Source organism: Hordeum vulgare, chromosome 7H, assembly GCF_904849725.1.
Source record: "Hordeum vulgare subsp. vulgare chromosome 7H, MorexV3_pseudomolecules_assembly, whole genome shotgun sequence".
In the NCBI taxonomy this organism is placed as follows: Eukaryota; Viridiplantae; Streptophyta; class Magnoliopsida; order Poales; family Poaceae; genus Hordeum; species Hordeum vulgare.
In genome coordinates this window covers 314,912,519-314,939,145 of record NC_058524.1, presented here as the reverse complement: position 1 = coordinate 314,939,145, position 26,627 = coordinate 314,912,519, and positions in this window count along the sequence as shown.

Below are 26,627 nucleotides of genomic sequence, written 5' to 3'. Positions count from 1 at the left end.
GGCTTCCAGAAGAAAAGCAAAAGTAGCTACCCCGCTGTTCAGTTGTCCGAGTCCGTCAAGAACTGGCAGTCGACTTGGTTCTATTGCCAGGACGTCGCCTGTCCGAATGCCGCAACTGGGCTGCCACCTTTTAGTCTAGACCGACCGGCTCCGCCCAGGCAGCTTGCGCTCACGAAGATGGAGAACATACAGATCCAACCTCTGGTCGAAGCGCTGATAGATGTCGTCCGCGAGGGAGTCACCGGCACGGATCTGTTGGAGACTTTTCTGGGCCGACGCATCCAGCCTCTGCAAGCTCGACACCACGCCATGTGGCACTACACGGGGCCTGGGGACTCCACTCGGACTCATCCCGAATGCGTGACCGGGGAGGTTGTGACGGCGTGGGTCCGCGGCATCACAGGCGCCTGTGATAACCCTAGAGGAGCCCGACGAGTGAAGCCCTTCCGTGCTGACAACCCTCCTCCGAATGAGGTGAGCATATCTTGCCGAGTGCTTACAATTCCCTTAGATTTGCCGCTTTTTCTTGCATCACCATCTGAGGTCTGATGTTGTCAACTGTATCTTGTGCAGGCGTGGACCAACTGGTATTCTCCCGTCTCGAACGGGAATCCGGCTGAGGAAGAGGAAGGCAACCAGGAGGGCAGCATGGACAGCGTCGAGTACGTCTCCGACAGTGCGGAGATGGAGGAGGAGACCGAAGAGGAGGGGGGCGGGGAAGTTGGGGAGCAGAGCTCGCCACCCCACCACAAGAGCCTAGAACTAAGCGTCGCCATGAACCGGTGACTCCATCGGCTCCTCCAGCGGCGCCGAGTGCCTCGCCAGCTCCTCCCGTGGTTCCGAGTGCCTTTCCAGCTACTCCCGTGGCTCCGAGTGCTCGGAGCACAAAGAGGACCAGGGACGCTGCTGCCGAGCCCACGAACCAACCTTCCCAGGTGGCCAAACCGAGTGGATCCAAGCCTCGGAAAACTTTGCCTGAGATGAGCATCGCTGTTCCCATTGCCTCAGCGTAAGTGTCTTGTTCTCCTATCTTCTTTCAGTATTTGACTGAACTCATGCTTATCGGTCGAGTGGATTTTACTCGACAGAGCTGTTACCTCCGCCACCTCTCTGCCACGCCAGGAAGACGATCCCATGGATACGGATAACGTTGCCACATCCCAGCAAGGTACGTCGTGACGACTCCGAGAGTTTGCATTATTGTTTCGTGAATTCTGTCTTTAATCTTGCCCTTTTTCCATGGTCTCACGTCGTTCAGTCGGGCTTCCTTCAGAGGTGATTCATCTGGAGGAGGATGACCAGAAGAGGTCCGGGCAAGCTTCGGTGCCTGTCCTTGAGGTTGTTCTATCTGCTACCGCCCACGCCATGGACGCGCCGCCGACCGAGACGATGTCCTCGACTGAGACGGTGCTCATCGCGGCTGAACCGACTAGAGCAGGACTTGGGATGCCCAAGGAGTCTCCTGTCGTGCCGGGTCTGTCGACCGTCTAGTACAACGCCCAACACGTCCCCAAAGATCAAGTGGGAGACGCCAAGGCGGCCATGGTGCAGGTGTTGATGGCGGGTTATGCCAAGGGGGCGTACGACTCCATCACATCTTTGTACAAGAGAAGCTTGGAGCTCCGGGATGATATCCGAGTAAGTGCGCTAGTAAGGATTTGCTTTCCTCTTGTAACCCACTGGGGGTTTAAGCGATATACTCGGACACAGTAGGATTATTTTGCAGTGGGTTCACTCCGAGTGAACCCAGTGGGTGTAGTCCCCGAGACTTCTGTCGAGTGCTTGCACCAGCAGTTGTCTTTATATACATTTTCCTTGTCTTAATTGGATCAGAACTAATCTGTCTGAATGATACCAGTGGGGGCACTCCGAGTGCACCCACTGGAAGTAGTCCCCGAGAGTAATTTTACTCAGGTCATGTAGTAGTAGCCTCATAGGCTTGTTTTTGTTATGTAGCTCAATAGGGCGGACCTGTTCGAGCTTCATGCCAGTGGGGTCACTCTTAGTGAACCCACTAGGTGTAGTCCCCAGACCACTGTCGACTGCTTGCGTCGGCAGGGGTCTGAAGAATTTTGAACTTTTATTGTTTTCCTTGTTTAATGTGTCTGATCTTTTCTTCGCGCTGATTTGCAGAAAACTTGCGAAATGGGATCAACGTACAATGCTCTGAAGGCTGAAAAAATTCAGCTTGCTACGGAATTTGAGGCAGCTGTGAATGACTTAGCTGGTGTGAAGGTGGCACTTGCTGACCGAGAGAAGTCTTTGGAGGAGTCTCGGGAGACCAACAAGGCATTGGTGGCCGAAATTGAGAAAATGGACAATAAAAGAAGTGAACTGATGGGTCAAATGCAGGTGATGAACCGTCGATGCATTTCGTAGGAGAAGTATGTCAACGACTGGGCGAGAAAGATGATTGCACTGCTCGGTGGTAAGCTTCTTTCCGAGTGCTTCTTGACTTTGTAAGTCATTATGCGCTTACTTTCTGCTCTTCTTTTCTTTGCAGATTTTTGTCTGGACGCTGAGGCTGAAGCAGCCGACATTGAACGGTCGGTTGTTCCGAACGTTGCACTCGGCGACGAAGCGAATCGGGACATGCTCTGAGCACATATTCGCCTTGGCAGAGTGGGGCCTTTCATCGGCCGTCTGAGGGAAGTCATCGGCTGGATCGACAAGGAGCTGTGGCCCGAGGACGATTCCCGGCAGGAGATAGAAGGGCTGATGACTCGGCTGGAGGACGTCCCGAATCGAGTGCAGGCGTGGAAGAAATCTGCCGCTCGCTGTGGTGCGGACGTGGCGCTATTGCTGGTCCGAGTGCACTGCAAGGAAGCTCACGAAGAGAAGCTGAAGGTGTTGCAGGTCGCCAACACCAAGAAGCTTTGATTCGAAGATTTCATGGAGACGTTCCTTGAGACCGCCACTCGCATCGCAGACGGGATCGACCTTGACACTTTTGTGGAGCCTGCCAGTCCCGGTGCCAGTCCTGATGATGCTTGAAAAACTTTACCTTGGTATTCCGAGTGGTATCTGTATCAAACTTGGGCCACTACTGTTGGCCGTCACATTCGTGGTTTGGTGTGGGTAAGCTTGATCCACACCGAGCCGACTATCGTAGATCCAACGTTGAATTCGAATCGAATATTTTGCTGTTCTTTCGCCAAGTTTATTTGACACGATTTTGGCTCGTGGTTTCTGTTTGGCGTTTCTTGGTGAAGCCGATGGCAAACATGCGGAGCATGTAATTGTTAATTGTCTTCACATCCATATGAGCCTCAATGAGGGTCTGCTAAGCGTCCGAGTGGATGTCGAGGATACACTCGAAGGAAGCTTTTTTACTTAGGCGATTCTGGATCGCAGCTAAGTCATCGAGTGCGGCATGTCGTGCGCACTCGGAGCGAGTTGATACTCATGTAGTTGTCAGTTGTCTCGACATCCAGATGAGCCTCAATGAGGGTCTGCTAAAAGTTGTTCCTGCATTCTTCAAACCAAACGGCATAGTGATGTAGCAGAAGCACCCGAATGGGGTGATGAAGGCTGTTTTTAATTCATCGAGGCCATACAGACGGATCTGATGATAGCCCGAGTAGGCATCAAGGAATGACAAACGCTCGCTACCCGCAGTCGAATCGACAATTTGATCAATGCGGGGGAGCGGGAAATGGTCATTCGGGCAGACCTTATTGAGATGCTTGAAGTCGATGCACATTGAGAGAGACTTGTCCTTCTTGGGCACCATAACAACATTGGTGAGCCACTCGGAGTGGTGTACCTCGCGAATGAAGTTGGCTGCCAAAAGTTTAGCCACCTCCTCTCCGATTGCCTTCCTCTTGTGTGCGGCGGACCGACGGAGGCGTTCTCGGACAGGCCGAGCAGCAGGATCCACATGCAGTCGGTGATCAGCCAACTCCTCGGGTACACCTGGCATGTCAGCGGGCTTCCATGCGAAGACCTCCCAGTTCTCACGGAGGAATTGGATGAGCTCGGCTTCCTATTTTGGATCGAGGGTGGTGGAGATGTTCCTCGGGGCAGCGGTGTCATCCGTTGGGTGGATGCTGACCTTCTTCTTGTCTCCCACCGACTGGAATGCGGACTCCGAAGCTGGCTTCTTCGAACGCATCAAGTCAGCGGGGTCGGCTGTCTTCTTATACTCGTCGAGCTCGAGGATAGCCATCTGCTGATCGGAGATCCTCGACCCCTACTGCAGACACTCCTCGTCCCGTTGCCGATTGCCTCTGACAGTGATCACACCTTTGGGACCTGGCATCTTCAGCTTCAGGTACACATAACATGGACGGGCCATGAAACGCGCATACGCCGTACGGCCCAGAATCGCGTGGTATGCACTCTGGAAGTCCACCACCTCGAATGTCAGCTTTTCCTTGCGGAAGTTTTTGTCGGAGCCGAAAACGACGTCCAACGAGATCTGGCCGAGTGAGTTGGCCTTTCGTCCAGGGACGACTCCATGGAACTGCATGCTGCTCTCGCTAAGTTTGGACATCGGAATGCCCATCCCCTTGAGAGTGTTGGCATACATGATGTTCAAGCCGCTGCCGCCGTCCATGAGGACTTTGCGCACTCGGACTCCTTCCACCACCGGGTCGACGACCAGAGCCTGCCTCCCTGGGGTGGGCACGTGTGCTGGATGATCCGACTGGTCAAAGGTGATCGCAGTCTGGGACCATTGAGGAACGTGGGGTTCGTTGGGGTGGCCATGTTCACCTCCCTGTTCAGCAGCTTCAGACGACCCTTGCTTTCCACGTCAGCAAAAATCATCACTGTTGCATGGACTTGGGGGAACGAATCCTCCTTGTCCTCATCATCTTGTTCGTTGTCCTTTTCAGTCGGCTGCCCTTCACCGAACCCTTGGATCAGGAGGCGACATTGCCGAGTGGTATGCTTCGGGAATATGGCGTTGCCTTCTTCGTCCATCTTCGTGTGGATTGGACATGGCTGATCCAGGATGTGGTTTCTGAACTACTTCTTCTTGGGGGTGAACTGAGCCTTCCCCTTGCCCTTGAACTTGGCATTGGTAACGGCTGCGGCCTCTACCTGCGGAGTGGACGGATCTTTCTGCTTCTGCTTCCGAGTGCTGTTCCCGTCTCCATCGGTGACTACTTTATGCTTGCCGCTACGAATGCAGTCCTCTTCTTCGCCATTTGCATAGCGTGCTGCTATCTCCATCATCTTGCTCATGGAGATGTCGCCTGTTCGACCGAACTTCAGGTACAGATCTTTGTACCGCACGCCTGCCTTGAAGGCGCAGACTGCTTGGTGCTCTGTGACGTTCTCCACGGTGTGGTAGAGGGTTGTCCAACGCTGGATGAAATCGCGCAGGGGCTCATTCTGCTTCTGGACATAGTGCTGGAGCTCCACGAGACCAGCAGGGCGTTTGCACGTCCCCTCGAACGTCCTGATGAAGACTCGGGCCAGATCTGCCCAGATGTAGATGCTTGAAGGAGCTAACTGGTTCACCGATGCTCGTGCCGAGCCGTCGAGCATCAGGGGGAGATGTTTCATGGCGACCTGGTCATCACCACCACCGATCTGGACCGCCACCCGGTAGTCGTCCAACAACGTTTCTAGCTTGGATTCTCCTGTAAACTTGCTGATCCCCGTCGCCAATCAGAAGTTGGGAGGGATGTCAGCCGAACGGATGGCCCGACTGAAACACTCGGGACTAGAGACGATGGTCCTGCTTACACTCGGACGGTCTCTATCGTGACCATCGCGATGGGCTCAACTCCTGTCGACCTTCCTCTAGGCGATGTACCCTCTTGCGTCGGGCCTTGGATCATAAGTGTCACTGACAGAACGACGATCATCATGATGTCGGGGCCCATAGGGCCCACCCCGCGGAGGGGTGCGTGAACGGCGATGATCTTCGGGGTTCATGGAACGGCTGCCTCCTCTATGTCGCGATGAGAATCGGGGCTGAAAACTGACCGATGCCTGTTCGCGTGAACAGAACTATTGTGGATCTTGTTGTGCGACTGGTAGACCGCTGAATTCTGTTGCTGCGCCGTGTGCAACAGGGCACGGATCTGCTCAATCCCTCTGCCAGCCTCTGAATCAGTCGGCTGGAGGGAATCGGCTATCTTGGCGGCGGCAGCCAGGTTGAGGACGGGTGTGAGGAACACCTCCACGTTGTTCTGACGAGTGCGTCGACTGGCAGAATGGCGGGGCTGACGGCGAGCGCCGGATGACTCGCCGACCTCGTGCTCGTTCCGACCAGTTTGGCGGGGACTTTCATGGGAATTGGCCATGTGAACTTCGGCTGTAGGCCCGCGACCCAAGTACTCGGAAGGCAACTCAGTTGGAACTGAGTCCGAGCGCTGGGACGGTGGCGCAACCACAACCGACTCGAGGACCGCCACTTGGGAGGACGCGTTCTGGCACGCCTGGGCGTGTCGCACTCAACGCTGGAGCCGCGGACGGCTAGACCGCTTGTTGCGGCGCGTGACGGGGGCGAAGATCGACACCGGAGCCGACTGTTAGAGAAGAAGGATGCCGCGGGCGCCGGCACGGAAGTGCGTAGCCCCGCGACTGGGGAGCGCCTCGACGTCGAGAGGCGCATCCCGAAGCCATGCCGAATCGTCGACGATGAAGGAGAGTGCACCGAAGAGGATCTCACGACCCATGCACAAATCTCTACCGGACGACATGATGAAAAGATGTAGTCGCAAACTCGCCGGAAGTCGCTTAGACGCCTGCCCCACGGTGGGCGCCAACTGTCGTGGGTATAAGTCTGACAGTAGATGTGTAGGGTATGAAAGGATGGGCAGAGCCTTAGCTATGGCGAGGTTGTATGAGTTCAGGCCCCTCTACGGTGGAGGTAAAAGCCCTACGTCTCAGTGCTCTTGGGAGCTTAATGGCGAGTGAAATATGGATTACAGTAAAAAATGCTAACCCCTGCACCAGTGGGGAGGGGCGGCTTATATAGAGTACGCTGCCCTTCCCAACAGTCCGGTGCGCAGGGGTGGAGTAGTGGTGAATAAATGCCTACGTTACAGGTAACGTATGCCTTAAATGCTAATAATGGTGTATGAAAACGTACGACCGTTGCCCTCCAGGGAGGTTACGATATACAGAGTGGAATCCAGTCGGCAGTTTAATACGCTTCGAATGCTCATCTCCGACTGGATGATGGGGGGAATCATTACCGACTGGATGATGGGAAGTCCTTAATTCAGTCGGAACTGACTAAGGGCCTTGTCCCTTAAGAAGGGTAGTCCTTGGGTAGGACCTATAGGGCAGGCCTATGACCCTACCCTGGGACTATGACCCCATCAGCGCTAAAGGAGATATGGGTTCCCATAGCATTCTGGAAACTTTTCCAAAATCAAGAGGTGAAAAGACTTCCACGGTCTGAATAGATCTCTAGAGGACACCATGAGGATAAACTATTCGAGAAACATAGAGGTCTCCTAGCTGACTAGCAGTTATACTTTCTCGAAGTGGAAGGAAATGAGCAAATTTGGAACGATGATCGATGACCATGAAGATGGCATCATTCCCTTTCTTAGTCTTTAGAAAGCTGGTGGTGAAATCGTGAAAACACATATGATCCCTTGGTGTTTTTGATAATTAATGACAACATACATTGTCTCTTGGACTAACACTTTTACCTAGATATTTCAGGAAGAGTCCATAAAGAGCATTGGCTAAAGGTTTATGTGGAGACACCCCTGGATGCAAGAAAGGAATAATTTTGGCTCAAGCTTCAAGGTGGAAGACTCTTCATTTTATATTTGTCAGAAATCACTTCCGAGTCCATAGGAAAGTCAATACTATTAAAAGGGGGTGAGGTAGTAAAATGAACTGATAGCTCAAATGCTCAAAGTTAGCTAGCAAAACATTGGGTCATTTTCCCCACATATCCACTGTGTGAAGTTCCACATTTACAAATTCGGTGCCACAACCATTTCCGCATCAGACCCACCGAGTTTGAACCTCAAAGAAAACCCTAGCCATTTCCACCAAATCGTTGCAACCAAAAATCCATCAGTGCTACCGAGTTCAGTGTGACCAACATTCTGTAGCCAAGATACATGATACGTCTCCAACGTATCGATAATTTTTGATGGTTTCATGCTATTATCTTGTCAAACTTTGGAGGTTTCGCATGCCTTTTATATATTTTTTGGGACTAACTTATTAACTCAGTGCCAATTGCCAGTTCCTGTTTTTTTCCATGTTTTTGACCCCTTTTAGAGGAGAATTTGAAACGGAGTCCAAACGGAATAAAATCCCCGAAAAGATTTTTTCCGTAACGGAAGAAGATCAGGAGACTTGAGAAGCAAGGGAGGGGGTCCCCAGGGGCCCCACAAGCCCCCACCCCGCGGCCAAGGGGTAGGCCACGACCCACAGGCTTGTGGGCCCCCTGGACCTCCTTTGCCCTAGGTTTTGCGCCCATATATCCCAAAAATTCCACAAAAAATCAGGAGATCATCGTAAGTACTTTTCCGCCGCCGGAAGCTTCTGTCTCCGCAAGATCCCATCTTGGGCACGTTCTGGTGCCCTGCCGGAGGGGAATTTGGATACGGAGGGCTTCTTCATCAACACCATGACCTCTCCGATGATGCGTGAGTAGTTCACCATAGACCTATGGGTCCATAGCTAGTAACTAGATGGCTTCTTCTCTCTCTTGGATCTTCAATACAAAGTTCTCCATAATCTTCATGGAGATCTATCCAATGTAATCTTCTTTTGCGGTGTGTTTGTCGAGATCCGATGAATTGTGGATTAATTATCAGATTATCTATGAATCCTATTTGAGTTTCTTCTGATCTCTCTTATGCATGGTTTCATATACTTGTAATTCTCTTCGAGTTGTGGGTTTTTTTTGGCCAACTAGATCTATGATTCTGGCAATGGGAGAAGTGCTTGGTTTTGTGTTCATACCATGCGGTGACCTCACCCAGTTACAAAAGGGGTAGCGAGGCACACATCATGTTGTTGCCATCAAGGGTAAAAAGATGGGGTTTTCATCATTGGTTTGATATTATCCCTCTACATCATGTCATCTTGCGTCAGGCGTTACTCTATTCGTCATGAACTCAATACACTAGATGCATGCTGGATAGCGGTCGATGTGTGGAGTAATAGTAGTAGATGCAGAAAGTATCGGTCTACTTGTCTCGGACGTGATGCATGTATGTATGATCATTGCCTTAGATATCGTCATGACTTTGCGCGGTTCAATCAATTTCTCGACAGTAATTTGTTCACCCACCGTGATATTTGCTATTTTGAGAAAAGCCTCTAGTGAACACTATGGCCCCCGGGTTCTATCAATTTCGGTCTTACACTTTTTTACTTTGTTGCAGTTTCCGCCTTCAGATCTCACTTTCCAAACAATCTTGAAGGGATTGACAACCCGTTTGAAGCGTTGGGTGCAAGCTCGTTTGTGTTTACGCAGGTACTCTGGACTTGACGAGACCCTCCTACTGGATCGATACCTTGGTTCTTAAACTGAGGGAAATACTTACTGCTCCTGTGCTGCATCACCCTTTCCTCTTCAAGGGAAGAATTTATGGCGTCGTTGCTGGGGAGGAAGATCAAGTCAACAACTCATCCAAGTAGGTGTCGCAAACTCATCTCTTGAATTTACTTTGTTTGCCAGTTGCCTCTCGTTTTCCTCTCCCCACTTCACCAATTTGCCTTTTTCGTTTGCCTTTTCGTTCGCCTTTTTCTCGCTTGCTCTTTGTTCGCTTGTGTGCTTGCTTCTTGCCGAAGTCACCACGAATGAAAACAACAAACTTTGTGACTTCTCGAATACTAATAATAATGATTTTATTAGTACTCTGATTGCTCCCGCCACTAGTGCGGAGTCATATGAAATCAATGCCGCTTTGCTGAATCCTGTTATGAAAGAGCAATTCTCCGGCCTTCCTAGTGAAGATGTCACATCCCATCTCAATACCTTCATTGAGATTTGCGATATGCAAATGAAGAGAGATGTGGATAATGACATGATTAAATTGAAACTTTTTCCTTTCTCGTTGCGAGATCGCGCAAAAACATGGTTTTCTTCTTTGCCCAAAAATAGTATCGATTCTTGGGATAAGTGCAAAGATGCTTATATATCCAAGTATTTTCCGCTTGCTAAGATTATCTCTCTCCGTAATGATATCGTGCATTTCAAGCAATTTGATCATGAACATGTTGCACAATCTTGGGTGAGAATGAAATTAATGATTAGAAATTGTCCCGCTCATGGCTTGAGTCTTTGGATGATTATTCAAATATTTTACGCTGGCTTGAATTTTGCTTCTAGAAATATCTTGGACTCCGCCTTAGGTGGAACGTTCATGGAAATCATGTTAGGGGAAGCCACAAAGCTCCTATACAACATCATGACAAACTACTCTCAGTGGCACACTGAAAGGTCACCTACTAGTAAGAAGGTACACGCTATAGAAGAAATTAACTCATTGAGTGCTAAGATGGATGAGTTAATGAATTTGGTTGCTAGTAGAAGTTCTCCTTTAGATCCTATTGATATGCCCTTGTCTTCTTTGATTGAGAGTAGCAACGCTAGCTTGGACGTTCATTTTGTTGGTAGGAATAACTTTGGCAACAACAATGCTTTTAGAGGAAACTATGTTCCTAGGCCTTTTCCTAGTAACTCCTCTAATAATTTTGGCAACTCCTACAACAATATTCATGGAAGTTACAATAGATTAACCTCTGATCTAGAGAGTAATATCAAAGAGTTCATCAACTCTCAAAAGATTTTCAATGCGTCCATAGAGGAAAAGCTACTCAAAATTGACGATTTGGCTAAGAGCGTTGATAGAATGTCTAGTGATGTTGCTGCTTTTAAAGTTAGATGTGCTCCTCCCAAAATCAACATGGATGTAACTTTGAAAGCTATGCGTGTTTCCACGATTGAGAGCCAAGAAAGAACCGCCCAAATTCTTGCAAGACATGAATGGCTTAAAAAGGCGTGTTGTCGTGATGAGAATCACGAAGATCTTAAAGTGCTTGGTGTGACTCCCATTGAATCTTTGTTTTCTTGTATCAAACCTAATGATTATGGGGCTGGATATGAATCCACTTTGGTTGAAAAGTGCCCCAATGATTCGAAGTCCATCTATCTTGATGCTAAAAGCATTGAAAGTGGAGTAGAAGACGTTAAAACCTTGAGTAGTAATGAAATTACTACCGTGGATTTCAAGGAATTCAATTATGATAGTTGCTCCTTGATTGAATGCATTTCTTTGATGCAATCCATGTTAAACTCTCCACACGCTTGTAGCCAAAACAAGGCCTTTACCGATCATATCATCGAAGCTATGATAAAATATCTTGAAGAGAAACTCGAATTGGAAGTCTCTATCCCTAGAAAGCTTCATGATGAGTGGGAACCTACCATCAAAATCAAAATCAAAAACTATGAATGCAATGCTTTGTGTGATTTGGGTGCTAGTGTTTCTGCGATTCCAAAGTCTTTATGTGATGTTCTGGGTTTTAATGAGATTGAAGAGTGTTCTCTTAATTTGCATCTTGCTGATTATACTATCAACAAAACCATGGGAAGGATCAATGATGTTCTTATTATTGCGAATAGGAACTATGTACCCGTGAATTTCATTGTGCATGACATTGATTGCAATCCTGCATGCCCTATTATTCTTGGTAGACCTTTCCTAAGGACTATCGGTGTTATCATCGATATGAAGGAAAGGAATATTAGATTTCAATTTCCTTTAAGGAAGGGCATGGAACACTTTCCTAGAAATAAAATAAGATTTCCTTATGAATCCATGATGAGGGCCAATTATGGTTTGAGCACCAAAGACGACGATACATGATTCTATCGCTTTTATGCCTAGCTAAGGGCGTTAAACAATAGCGCTTGTTGGGAGGCAACCCAATGAATTTATATTTTTCTTTCTGTTTTGTTGCGTCCACACCATCATAATTATATTGTGATTGTGCTTTTTGTGTTTCTTTTTGTGTTTGAGCCAAGCAAAACCTTTATGACTAGTCTTGGTAATGGTTTTTTGATCCTGCTGGAAAAAGACAGAAACATTTCGCTCACGAGATGATGTTTCATTTTTATTCAGAAAGAGCTTTTGAGTTGATTCTTTTTTGTGCTGGTTGATATGCCTTTTGCTACAGACTGTTTGAGGTACCACAAGTATACGAAGTATACAGATTGCTACAGACTGGTCTGTTTTTGACAGATTCTGTTTTTGTTGAGTTGGTTGCTTGTTTTGATGAAACTATGGTTAGTATCGGGGGGTACTAGCCATGGAAAAGTGAGGATACAGTAGCCCAACGCCAATATGGATAGAATTCAAGTTTCTATAGTACCAACAGAAGTGGTAGTATCTTTTCGTGTGCTAATGTTATCACGAGTTTCTGTTTAAGTTTTGTGTTGTGAAGGTTTCAAGTTTTGGGTGATGTTCTCAAGGACAAAGAGATAAGGAGTGGAAAGAGCTCAAGCTTGGGGATGCCCAAGGCATCCTAAGCCAAATTCAAGGACACCAAAAAGACTAAGCTTGGGGATGCCCCGGGAAGGCATCCCCTCTTTCGTCTTCAATCCATCGGTAAAATTACTTGGAGCTATATTTTTATTCACCACATGATATGTGTTTTTCTTGGAGCGTCTTGTATCGTAGGAGTCTTTTTTTTTGTGTCACAATCATCCTTGTTGCACACATTTTTGATAGAGAGAGACATGCACTCATCGTGATTTTGCTAGAATGCTCATAGTGCTTGACTTATATCTTTTGAGCTAGATACTTTTGCTCTATGTGCTTCACTTATATCTTTTAGAGCACGGCGGTGCGTGACTTGGTAGTTGTCTTATGCTATGAAAGTAGTCCCAAAGGCGATAGGTACCCAAACAGGATACAAAAACATCCATCTTCATGTGCATTGACTAGAAAGAGAAGTCCTGATTCCTCTCAATTAGTTTTGAGACATGGATTTGGTAATATTAAGAGCTATGTTAGTAGGGTGTTGTGAATCGAGAAATACTTGTGTTGAAGTCAGTGATTCCCGTAGCATGCACGTATGGTGAACCGCTATGTTAGGAAGTCAGAGCATAATTGATCTATTGATTGTCATCCTTTGTGTTGAGGTCGGGATTGCGCGATGGTTAACACCTACCAACCCTTTCCCTAGGAGTATGCGTTTAGAACTTTGTTTCGATTACTAATAAAAACGTTCGCAACAAGTATGTGAGGTCTTCATGACTAATGTGAGTCCATGGTATAGATGCACTTTCACCTTCCACCATTGCTAGCCTCTTTAGTGCCGTGCAATTCTCGCCGGTACACAAACCCACCTTATGCCTTCCTCAAAACAGCCACCATACCTACCTACTATGGCATTTTCATAGCCATTCAGAGATATATTGCCATGCAACTCCCACCGTTCCGTCTCATGACTTGTTCCGTCACTCTCATATTGCCATTGCATGATCGTAAGATAGCTAGCAAGATGTTTTCAACGTCATACGCCATGCTAGATTGTTGCACATCCCGGAACACTGCCGGAGGCATTTCCTATAGAGTCATCATCATTCTAAGGTTTGAGCTGTGAGTAAATAAAAGTGTGATGATCATCATGATTAGAGCATTGTCCCATGTGAGGAAATAAAAAAAAGGTCAAAGAGCCCCAGAAAAATAGGCCTAAGAGCCAATGAAAAAAAAGAGAGAAAAAGAGAGAAGGGACAATGCTACTATCTTTTTCCAAACTTGTGCTTCATAATAGCACCATGTTCTTCATGATTGAGAGCTTCTTGCTTTGTCACTACCATATCCTAGTGGGAATCTTCATTATAACTTGGCTTGTATATTCCAATTATGGGCTTCCTCAAATTGCCCTAGGTCTTTGTGAGCAAGCAAGTTGGATGCACACCCACTAGTTATCCTTCTGAGCTTTCACATACTTATAGCTCTAGTGCATCTCTTGTATTGCAATCCCTACTCATTCACATTGGTATCTATTAATGGGCATATCCATAGCATTTTGATACGCCGAGTCAATGTGACCATCTCCTCCTTTTTGTCTCACAACCACCACCACACTCTATTCCACCTATAGTGCTATATCCATGGCTCACACTCATGTATTGCGTGATAGTTGTAAAAAGTTTGAGAAAGTAAGAGTGCGAATACAATTACTTGGCCAATACGGGGTTGTGCATTATTTACATTAGTTGTGTGAGGATGATGGAGCATAGCCAGACTATATGATTTTGAAGGGATAACTTTCCTTGGCCTTGTTATTTTGAAAGTTCATGACTACCTTGCTAGTTTGCTTGAAGTATTATTGTTTTCATGTCAATAGCAAACTATTGTTTCAAATCTTACGGATCTGAACATTCATGTCACGTGAAAGAAGTTGCAAAGGACAATTATGCTAGGTAGCATTCCACATCAAAAACTCATTCTTTATCACTTCCCTACTCGAGGACGAGCAGGAGTTAAGCTTGGGGATGCTTGATACGTCTCCAACGTATCTATAATTTTTGATGGTTTCATGCTACTATCTTGTAAAACTTTGGATGTTTTTCATGCCTTTTATATTTTTTTTGGGACTAACTTATTAACTCAGTGCCTAGTGCCAGTTCCTGTTTTTCGATGTTTTTGACCCCTTTCAGAGGAGAATTTGAAACGGAGTCCAAACGGAATAAAATCCCCGAAAAGATTTTTTCCGTAACAGAAGAAGATCAGCAGACTTGAGAGCCAAGGCAGGGGTCCCTAGGGGCCCCACAAGCCCCCACCCCGCGGCCAGGGGGGAGGCCGTGGCCCACAGGCTTGTGGCCCCCCTGGACCTCCTTTGCCCTAGGTTTTGCGCCCATATATCCCCAAAAATTCCACCAAAAATCAGGAGACCATCGAATGTACTTTTCCACCGCCACAAGCTTCTGTCTCCACAAGATCCCATCTGGGGCACGTTCTGGTGCCCTGCCGGAGGGGGGATTCAGATACGGAGGGCTTCTTCATCAACACCATGACCTCTCCCATGATGCATGAGTAGTTCACCATAGACCTACGGGTCCATAGCTAGTAACCAGATGGCTTCTTCCCTCTCTTGGATCTTCAATACAAAGTTCTCCATGATCTTCATGGAGATCTATCCGATGTAATCTTCTTTTGCTGTGTGTTTGTCGAGATCCGATGAATTGTGGATTTATGATCAGATTATCTATGAATCTTATTTGAGTTTCTTCTGATCTCTCTTATGCATGATTTCATATCCTTGTAATTCTCTTCGAGTTGTGGGTTTTGTTTGGCCAACTAGATCTATGATTCTGGCAATGGGAGAAGTCCTTGGTTTTGGGTTCATAGCGTGTGGTGACCTTACCTAGTGACAGAAGGGGTAGCGAGGCACGCATCGTGTTGTTTCCATGAAGGGTAAAAAGATGTGGTTTTCATCATTGGTTTGAGATTATCCCTCTACATCATCTCATCTTGCTTAAGGCGTTACTCTGTTCGTCATGAACTCAATACACTTGATGCATGCTGGATAATGATCGGTGTGTGGAGTAATAGTAGTAGATGCAGAAAGTATCGGTCTACTTGTCTCGGACGTGCGCCTATATGTATGATCACTGCCTTAGATATTGTCATGACTTTGCGCGGTTCTATCAATTGCTCGACGGTAATTTGTTCACCCATCGTGATATTCGCTATTTTGAGAGAAGCCTCTAGTGAACACTATGGCCCCTGGGTCTACTCCACACAATATTTTCAGCCTTACACTTTTTTACTTCGTTCCACTTTCCGCCTTCAGATCTCACTTTGCAAACAATCTTGAAGGGATTGACAACCCCTTTGAAGCATTGGGTGCAAGCTCATTTCTGTTTGCGCAGGTACTCTGGACTTGACGAGACCCTCCTACTGGATCGATACCTTGGTTCTCAAACTAAGGGAAATACTTACTACTCCTGTGCTGGATCACCCTTTCCTCTTCAAGGGAAAAACCGATGCAAACAAGAGAACTAGCAAGAAGAATCCTGGCTTTGCCGAGGAAGGACTTTTGTTGCCGTAGCAATACACAAAATCAGAATTTCCGAGTTTGAGTATCGGTGAAACTGAGTTTCATCATCTGATCGTTAGTCACCTTTTCAGTGTCATCGAGTTCTATATATCGGTCTCACCGAGATTCAAAAGTTCACACCTTTAGTACTAGTTGGCACCACCGAGTTATCCACTTTGTTGTCACTGAGTTTGCACTTTTGTGTGTAACGGTTGGATTTTGGATGCTGCCTATATATACCCTTTCACCCACATCTCATTCGTGGGAGAAGCACTCGGAACAAACACTTCACTTCTAGATCCATTTTCTGAGAGAGAACCACCTACTCATGTGTTGAGACCAATATATTCCAATCCAATCATTTGAAACTTGATCTCTAGCCTCCCCAAACTGATTTCCACTAAATCAACCTCTCCTACCCATTCATATTTTGTGAGAGAGTGATTTGTGTTGAGGAGACTATCTTTAGAAGCACAAGAGCAAGGATTTCATTGATCTACCCCATCCATTACCTTTTGGAGGGTGGTGCCTCCTAGATTGGTTAGATGTCGCTTGGGAGCCTCCTACATCGTGTTGTGGAGTTGAACCAAGATGTTTGTATGGGGAAGCAGATTGCCTACTTCATGAAGATCTACCGTGAGTAAGTCTAGTCCTCTCTGCTCGTAAGCCGTCGTGGGATAAACAAGGCCGCTTCATTGTGGACCCTCCGTGGGTGGAGCCCTCCATGGACTCTCGCAGTCATTACCCTCCGTGGGTTGAAGTCTCCACTAACATGGACGTACGATAGCGCCACCTATCGGAACCATGCCAAAAATCGTCGTGTCAACCTCATGCGTTTGATCTCCCCACCTTACTCCTCTACAATACACTTGCATGTTTTACTTTCCGCTGCTATACTCTTAGAACTGCATGTGTAGGGTGACATAGACTTGTTACAACGGCTAAATTTTTGCCCTCCTAGTAATTAGGTTAGGCTAGATTTTTAATCTTGACAAGTAGTATATACACCCCTCTCTAGACACATCTTCTTTCGATCACTCAATTGGTATTAGAGCGAGGTCTCCAAAACCTTTGTTTAGCCGCCATTGGAGGAAGATGAATGTGACTAGTTCCCAGATTTTTAGTTGTAGAGTGCCTATTCTTGATGGGGAGTACTTTAGACAATGGAAAGACGAAATGCTTGATATATTCGATGAGTTCCATTTGCGCAAGTATATTGAATATCCCTAAGAGCCTCCCATTGACCCCATACATTCTTCTCATGATGATGAAGTTAATATGCTTTGTAACCTTAACATTGTCAATCTTATCATTAGTGGTTTACCAAGAAATGTGCTTAACCACTTGCAAAACTTTGAGTTTGCTCATACCTTGTGGAAAGAATTAGAGAAAAGATATCCAAATTATTCCTTGAAAAACATTTATATCTTTGTTCACAAGTACATTGCTTTCCATAAGATGAACCTAACCAATCCTAACTTCGATAAATGCCTATTTGAGCTTCGTGACCTCATGTGTGCTAAAGGAAATGTCATTGCCATCAACAATACCATTGTTGAAGCCATTTGAATGCATAAACTTGAACCTTGTAATAGTGAAATTTTTGATGTAACTTTTATCTCTTACGAGGAAACTTCATACGATGATGACTTTGCGGAGCGTGGCTACTACGATCATGATGAGAACTTCTACACCGAGTATGAGAAGACCATGAAGAACCTTAGTCTCATGGCTAACCTCAAAGACTACAAGGGCGGTGGAAAGGAGTGGGTTCTCGAAAGTGGACGCACTGATCTCATGACCGGAGATAAAGACATGTTCCATTAGATTACACCAAACCGTGGACTTCGGAAGCATGTGAATTTTGGAGACAACTCCAAAGGTAAGGTACTTGGCCTTGTAAGGTGGTCGTATCTCATGACAATTCCATTCAAAATGTCATGATTGTTGAATCACTTGGCCACAATCTTCTTTTCGTATCTAGGCTAGCAGATTTTGGTTTCGATGTGCTATTTATGAAAGTTGAATGCCGAGTGTTTCGTAGAGACAATCATAACATCGTCTTTACTCGTTCCCGTAGAGGTGATCTATACATTGTAGATTTCTTTAAAATATCCAAACCCCGTACATGTCTTATCGCCGAATCTTCTAAAGGTTGGTTATGGCATAGAAGGCTTGGACATGTTGTATGTGTAATCTTGACAAACTTATCAAAGGTGATCATATTATCCGTGTTAAAGATGTTATATTTTACAAAGATAGACTTTGCAGTGCTTGTCAAGCAGGAAAATAGGTTGGAGGAAGTCATCCCGTGAAGAACATCATGACCACAAGAAGACCCCTCGAGCTGCTTCACATGGATCTCTTTGGTCCCAACTCTTATAAGAGCCTTGGTGGAAATTCTCATGGTCTAGTTATTGTTGATGATTTTTCTGGATTTACGTGGGTGTTCTTTCTCAAAGATATGTCGCCGGTACAAATGATCTTCAAGAAATTTGCTCGAAAAGAGCAAAACTGGTTTGAAGTGAAGATCAAGAAGGTTCGGAGCGACAACGGAACGGAGTTCAAGAACACTAATGTGGATACTTTTCTTTTCGAAGAAGGTATCTTACATGAGTTCTCGGTGACATACACACCTCAACAAAATGGAATTGTTGAGAGGAAGAACCGGACGCTTATAGAGATGGCAAGAATGATGCTTGACGAATAAGAGACTCCAAGAAACTTTTTGGCAGAAACCGTGGAAACAGCTTGCTATGCCATAAACCGACTCTATCTGCACAAGCTTCTCGGTAAAACGACATACAAGCTACTCACCGGTAACAATCCCCAAGGTGTATACTTTCGAGTATTCGGCTCTAAGTGCTACATTCTTTATAAGCATCGTCGGTCTAAATTGACACCTAAATCTTATGAAGGTTTCCTCCTTAGATACTGATGACCCACAAGTATAGGGGATCAATCGTAGTCCTTTCGGTAAGTAAGAGTGTCAAACCCAACGAGGAGCAGAAGGATCTGAAAAGTGGTTTGCAGCAAGGTAAAATCTACACGCACTGAAATTGTCGGTAACAAGTGATTATGTGGTGAGATGATTCGAAGCAAGCAACAAGTAACAAAGGTAGCACGATGCAGCAAAGTGGCCCACTCCCTTTTGTAGCAAGGGAAAAGCCTGGACAAAGTCTTATAGGAGGAAAAACGCTCCCGAGGACACACGAGAATTTCTGTCATGCTAGTTTTCATCATGTTCATATTATTCGCGTTCGTTACTTTGATAGTTTGATATGTGGGTGGACCGGCACTTGGGTACTGCCCTTACTTGGACAAGCATGCCACTTATGATTAACCCCTCTCGCAACCATCCGCAACTATGAAAGAAGAATTAAGACAAAGTCTAACCATAGCATTAAACTAGTGGATCCAAATCAGCCCCTTATGAAGCAACACATAAACTAGGGTTTAAGCTTCTGTCACTCTAGCAACCCATCATCTACTTACTAATTCCCAATGCCTTCCTCTAGGCCCAAATAATGGTGTAGTGTTATATAGTCGACGTTCACATAACACCACTAGAGGAAAACAATATACAACACATCAAATTACCGAACGAATACCAAATTCACATGACTACTATTAGCATGACTTATCCCATGCCCTTAGGAACAAAAGTAACTACTCAAAAAGCATAATCATATTCATGAACAGAGAGGTAATGAGTAGCATCAAGGATCTAAACATAAACTCTTCCACCAAGTAATCCAACTAGCATCAACTACAAAGAGTAATCAACACTACTAGCAACTTTACAAGTACCAATCGGAGTCGCGAGACGGAGATTGGTTACAAGTGATGAACTAGGGTTTGGAGATGAGATGGTGCTGATGAAGATGTTGATGGTGACGAGTCCCCTCCAATGAGAGGAGTATTAGTGATGACGATGGCGACGATCTCCCCCTCCGAGAGGGAAGTTTCCCCGGCAGGATCGTCGTGCCGGAGCTCTAGATTGGTTCTGCTCAAGTTTCGCCTCGTGGCGCCGGCGAATCCATGAAAAAGCACCTCCCTGATTTTTCCTGGTCGAAACCCTTCATATAGAAAAAGAGGGGGGCAAGTGGGCAGCAGGTTGCCCACAAGCCCTCATGGAGCGACCTGGGGGGATGACCGTGCCGTGCAGTCTTGTGGCCAACCCCTGGTGCCCCTCTGGCGCTTCTTCGGCCCAGTATTTTTTATAAATCCGGAAAAAAATCCTCGTTGATTTTTACGGCGTTTGGAGTTGTGCAGAATAGGTATCTCAAACTTGCTCCATTTTCAGGCCAGAATTCCAGCTGCCGGTATTCTCCCTCTTCATGTAAACCTTGCAAAATAAGAGAGAAAAGGCATAAGAATTGTACCGTGAAGTGAAATAACAGCCCAAGAAGCGATAAATATCAACATGAAAACATGATGCAAAATGGACGTATCAACTCCCCCAAGCTTACACCTAGCTTGTCCTCAAGCAAAAGCCTAGCTCAATAAATATGTCCACATGTTTAGGGAGAGATGTGTCGACAAAACAAGATACGAACATGCATGCATCATGATCATGATCGGAACAACAATACCAACATATAATCTCTCATGCTAAAGTGATAATTCCTTCACAAAGTAAAGCATGGATCAAGAACCTTACCGAGAAGTAACAACTAAAAGCCTTTAGTCATTGAAGCAATTGCAATTTGTCACAACATCAGAAAGAATCAAATAAGACCTTGTAAAGCAAATCCACATACTCAATCATTCTTTCGTTCTCTACAATTACTACAACTCATGTGGTACTCATGAGGTCAAAGTTTCAGCTGGACACGGAGAAAGATAGGGGCTTATAGTTTTGCCTCCCAACTGCTTACCTCAAGGGTAGTGTCAACAATAATAATTCATCAATGCTTACTTGCAAGTTGACATATGAATATAGATCTTTCCCAAGCATATGACGTTAGCCAAGATAAAGGCGAAATAAGGAATTGGTGAAGATCACCATTACTCTTTCAAGGGCAAAAAGTAAAGGTACAAGATAGGCTCTTCGCAGAGCGAAGCAGAGGTTGTCATGCGCTTTTGAGGTTTGGATGCCTGTCCTCTTAGTGTGGAGGAACGTCACTTTATATTGCCTCCTGTGATAAAGAACTTTATTGTGCAGTCTGTCGCTTTTATGTCTTCCTCATCACAGGTTCGTACAAAGCTTATTTTCCAAACACTAATAGGTCATACATATTAGAGAGCAATTTTTATTGCTTGCACCGATGACAACTTACTTGAGCAATCTTATTCAATCCATAGGTAGGTATGGTGGACACTCATGGAAAAACTGGGTTGAAGGTTTATGGATGCACAGGTAGTATCTCTACTTGGTGCGGGAGGTTTTGGCTAATATGAGGTGGAAGCAATCGTCACATGCTAAGGGATCTCTAATCATATAACATTGTTCGGAGCCAAGGAAACACAATTCATTATGTTGTCTTCCTTGTCCAACATCTACTTCTAGGCATGCAATAGTTTAGTGAGTGTTCACAATCATGGATGGTGTCAGAGATGATATATTTATATGTGAACCTCTCCTTCTTTATCACTTCCTATTAATTGCAACAATGACCAAGGTCTACGTTTGTCTAACCTCAACAAGTTTCAATCCTCATTCTTTTTATATGTGAAGCCATCACTTCCCATAAGATCATTACATGATCTTTCATGCTTTTGTTCTATTCTCACTCTATTGATCATGGCAAGAGGCAAAGCCCTTCAACTAAGACACTCTTTATTATATGGATCACGAACTCGAATACATTGGGGGTGACACAAAGCAAAACTCAAGACTAAACCACTAAGACTTTTAATCTACTAGAGAAAGAGAAAACTGAAAAGGAAAACTAAAACAAAGGTAAAGGCAAAAGATGTGATGGTGAGATGATACCGGGGCAACTCCCCCAAGCTTGGCACAAGCCAAGGGGATTCCCCATACCAATGTTCAGTCGTCTTGCTTTGGTGGTGGTGGAGGAGTTGTTGCAACATGGGTTTGATATCCGTCTTCCAAGGCATAGGTGCCCCATCATGGAAAGATGAACGAGTCTATGGAATCCTCAAATCTGCAGCTAACCGGATTGATTTAAATCTATACTCATACTCAAAGTTTTGGTTCTACAGGTCATAGATCTAGGCCTGGAGTTGATCAATCCTGTCATAGAGCCTGGAGAGGTGCTTCCCAATGTCATTGGCATCAATCATGTGCTTGTTGGTGAACTCCGTGATCATCATGTGGTTGGCGTTGAGTCCATGCTCCACCATCCCTTGGCATTTGAAGACTTGTTGCTCCATTGTTTCGAGCCTCGTCTCCATGCTTCTGGTCTTCTTGGGGCCCTCAACATCACGGATATGCAACATCCCCTCAGGCATCTCGATAGATTGAGGGTGTTGCAGCACTACCGTGAGGTAGGGATTGATGACCTTCTCGAAGATCTTGTCCTTCGGAGCTTTTGGGGAAGTCATAGCGATCTAGATCTGCAACAGGAACAGGCTTGAAACGAAAAACAAAGGAAATCTGCGTGATGTAGGGGTCAGACCAAATGGGAGTATATATAATGATTTTTTTTCAGACCAGAAGGAGTACCCTGCACGAAAACAGAGTCCGGGAGGCGCACGAGGTGGCCACAAGCCCTCCCAGCACGACCAGGGGGTGGGCATGCGCCGTGTAGGGTTGTCGCCTCCTCGCGCACTTTCCGGACTACTTCCATTTTTTGTATTTTTTCAAATATTCCAAAACGGAGTCCTACTGGAAAAGTTTTGGACTCTGTTTTCTTACCGAATCACATACCTCTTTTTTTCGGAGTCTGAAACAGGTTGATAAATATCCCTTAGGTATTCTTCCGGACTTATGGTATTGATAATATTGCTTTCAACATTTATGGGAGTACCTGAGATATAATGCTTGATTCTTTGCCTATTTACAACTCTCGGACAATTACCTTCCGTGTTGTTGATCTTGATAGCACCGGAACGGTATACTTCCTCAACAACATAGGGACCTTCCAATTTAGAGAGAAGCTTGCCTACAAAGAATCTTAAACGAGAGTTATATAGCAAGACATAATCACCTATATTGAACTCACACTTTTGAATCCTCTTATCATGCCACCTCTTAACCTTTTCTTTAAACAACTTGGCATTCTCATATGCCTGAGTTCTCCATTCATCAAGCGAGCTAATAACAAATAACCTCTTCTCACCGGCAAGTTTGAAATCAAAGTTGAGCTCTTTGATTACCCAATAAGCTTTATGCTCTAGCTCAAGAGGTAAATTACATGGTTTACCGTACACCATTTTGTACGGAGACATGCCCATGGGATTCTTATAGGCAGTTCTATAAGCCCACAGTGCATCATCGAGCTTCTTAGACCAATTCTTTCTAGACTTGTTGACAGTCTTTTGCAGAATTAGTTTAATCTCTCTGTTGCTTAGCTCTACTTGACCACTGGACTGAGGGTGATAGGGAGACGCAATTCTATGGTTGACATCGTACTTAGCAAGCCTTTTACATAAAGCACCGTGAATGAAGTGTGAACCACCGTCGGTCATTAGGTATCTAGGGACTCCAAATCTAGGGAAAATAACTTCTTTAAGCATCCTCATAAAAGTGTTGTGATCAGCACTACTAGTGGGGATAGCTTCTACCCACTTGGTGACGTAATCAACAACAACTAGGATATGAGTATACCCGTTGGATTGTGGAAAAGGTCCCATATAATCAAAGCCCCAAACATCAAATGGTTCTATGACAAGTGAATAGTTCATAGGCATTTCCTTACGTTTGCTAGTATTACCAATTCTTTGACTTTCGTCACAAGACAAGACAAACTTACGGGCATCCTTGAAGAGAGTGGGCCAATAGAAACCTGATTGCAATACCATGTGTGCAGTTCTATCTCCCGCATGGTGTCCTCCATAGGCCTCGGAGTGACACTTCTGTAGGATCTGTCCCTGTTCATGTTCAGGTACACAACGTCTAATAGCACCATCTACTCCTTCCTTATAAAGGTGAGGATCATCCCAAAAGTAGTGTCTCAAGTCAAAGAAGAATTTCTTCTTTTGTTGGTGCGTGAAACTAGGTGGTATATATTTGGCAACGATATAGTTTGCATAATCAGCATACCACGATGCACTACGTGAAGCATTGATGACATTCAATTGCTCATCGGGAAAGCTATCATCAATAGGTTGTGGGTCATCAAGAACGTTCTCCAACCTAGACAAGTTATCTGCTACTCGGTTATCAACACCCTTTGTGTCGACAACGTGCAAATCAAATTCTTGTAGCAAGAGAACCCATCTGATAAGTCTAGGTTTAGCGTCTTTCTTCTCCATGAGGTACTTAATAGCAGCATGATCAGTGTGAATTGTGACTTTGGAATAAACTATGTAAGACCTGAACTTTTCACATGAAAACACGACTGCTAAAAATTCCTTATCCCTAGTAGCACAGTTTCTCTGGGCACTGTCTAGAGTTTTACTAGCGTAGTGAATAACATTCAACTTCTTATCACCTCTTTGCCCTAGAATAGCATCAACAACATAATCACTAGCATCACACATGATCTCAAAAGGTAGGTTCCAATCAGGTGGTTGAACAATAGGTGCAGTTAGCAAAGCCCTCTTAAGTATTTCGAAGGCTTCCTCATCGTCAAAAATAAAAGGAATATTCTTTTGCAAGAGATTGGTAAGAGGCCTAGAAATCTTAGAGAAGTCTTTAATAAACCTTCTATAGAAACCAGCATGACCAAGGAAACTTCTTATACCTTTGATATATGTGGGGTATGGCATTTTCTCGGTTGCATCAACCTTATCCTTATCGACTTCAATACCTCTTTCAGAAATTTTATGTCCTAAGACGATGCCTTCATTAACCATAAAGTGGCACTTCTCCCAATTCAAGACAAGATTGGTGTCTTTACATCCCTGTAAGACTCTATCAAGGTTGTTGAGGCAATCATCCAAGGAAGACCCGTAAACGGAAAAGTCATCCATGAAAACGTCAACAATCTTTTCACAAAAGTCAGAGAATATAGCCATCATACATCTTTGAAAGGTGGCAGGTGCATTACATAAGCCAAAAGGCATACGTCTATAAGCAAAGGTACCGAAAGGGCAGGTGAAAGTGGTTTTCTCCTGATCAGATTGTGCAACTGTTATTTGGGAGAAACCAGAATAACCATCTAGAAATCAAAAGTGTGTGTGTTAAGACAACCTTTCTAGCATTTGGGCGATAAAAGGCAAAGGGTAATGATCTTTCCTAGTGGCCTTATTCAGTTTCCTAAAATCGATGACCATCCTATAGCGAGTAATAATCCTCTGTGGGATCAATTCATCCTTATCATTAGGGACAACGGTAATGCCTCCCTTCTTAGGGACGCAATGCACCGGACACACCCAATCGCTATGAGCAACAGGATAGATAATACCCGCTTCCAGGAGCTTTAGTATTTCTTTTCATCTTAGGATTTAATCTCCTTTGATGATCAGCCACTCGTTTGCAATTAGGATCGGTTTTAATCTTGTGCTGGCATAGAGTAGGACTAATGCCCTTAAGATCATCAAGAGTATATCTAATAGCAGCACGGTGCTTCCTCAGAGTTTTTAGTAACTTCTCTTCTTCATGCTCTAAGAGGATAGCACTAATAATAACAGGATATATCTCCTTTTCATCGAGATAAGCATACTTAAGAGTATCTGGCAACTTTTTAAGCTCGAACACGGGATCACCCTTTGGTGGGGGTGGGTCCCCAAGCAGTTCAACAGACAGATTATTCTTAAGGATGGGATATTGTTCTAAGACAACTCTATCAATCTCATCCCTTTCATCCATATTCATATCATTTTCATGCTCAAGCAAGATAGCTCTAAGGGATCAGTAGGAGGCACGTCAATAGATGCTAAGGCAATAGTTTCATCCTTACTAGGAAACTCCTTTTCATGAGGTTGTCTACCAAACTTGGAGAAATTGAACTCATGTGACACACCTTCAAAGCCAACAGTGACAGTTTGCTTCTCACAGTCAATATGAGCATTGACGGTATTGAGGAAGGGTCTGCCAAATATGATGGGACAAAAGCTATCTTGTGCAGTAGCAAGAACGAGGAAATCAGCAGGATACTTCATTTTACCACACAAGACTTCAACATCCCTAACAATTCCCACAGGGCAGATAGTATCTCTATTGGCAAGCTGAATAGTGACATCAATAGGCTCTATCTCAACAGGTGCAATCTCGTCTTTAACATCATCATATAAGGATTGAGGTATTGCACTAACACTAGCACCCACGTCACATAAACCATGATAACAATGATCTCCTATCTTAACAGAAACCACAGGCATGCCAACAACAGGCCTATGTTTGTCTCTAACATGAGGTTTAGCAATTCTAGCAGCATCTTCACAGAAGTGAATATTATGTCCCTCAACATCGTCGGACAGGAGATCTTTGATGATAGCAATGCTAGGTTCAACTCTAATTTGCGCAGGGGGTGTAGGTGTTCTAATGTAGCCTCTACATATCACAGTTGAAGCTTTAGAATGATCCTTTATCCTAACAGGGAAAGGTGGTTTCTCAA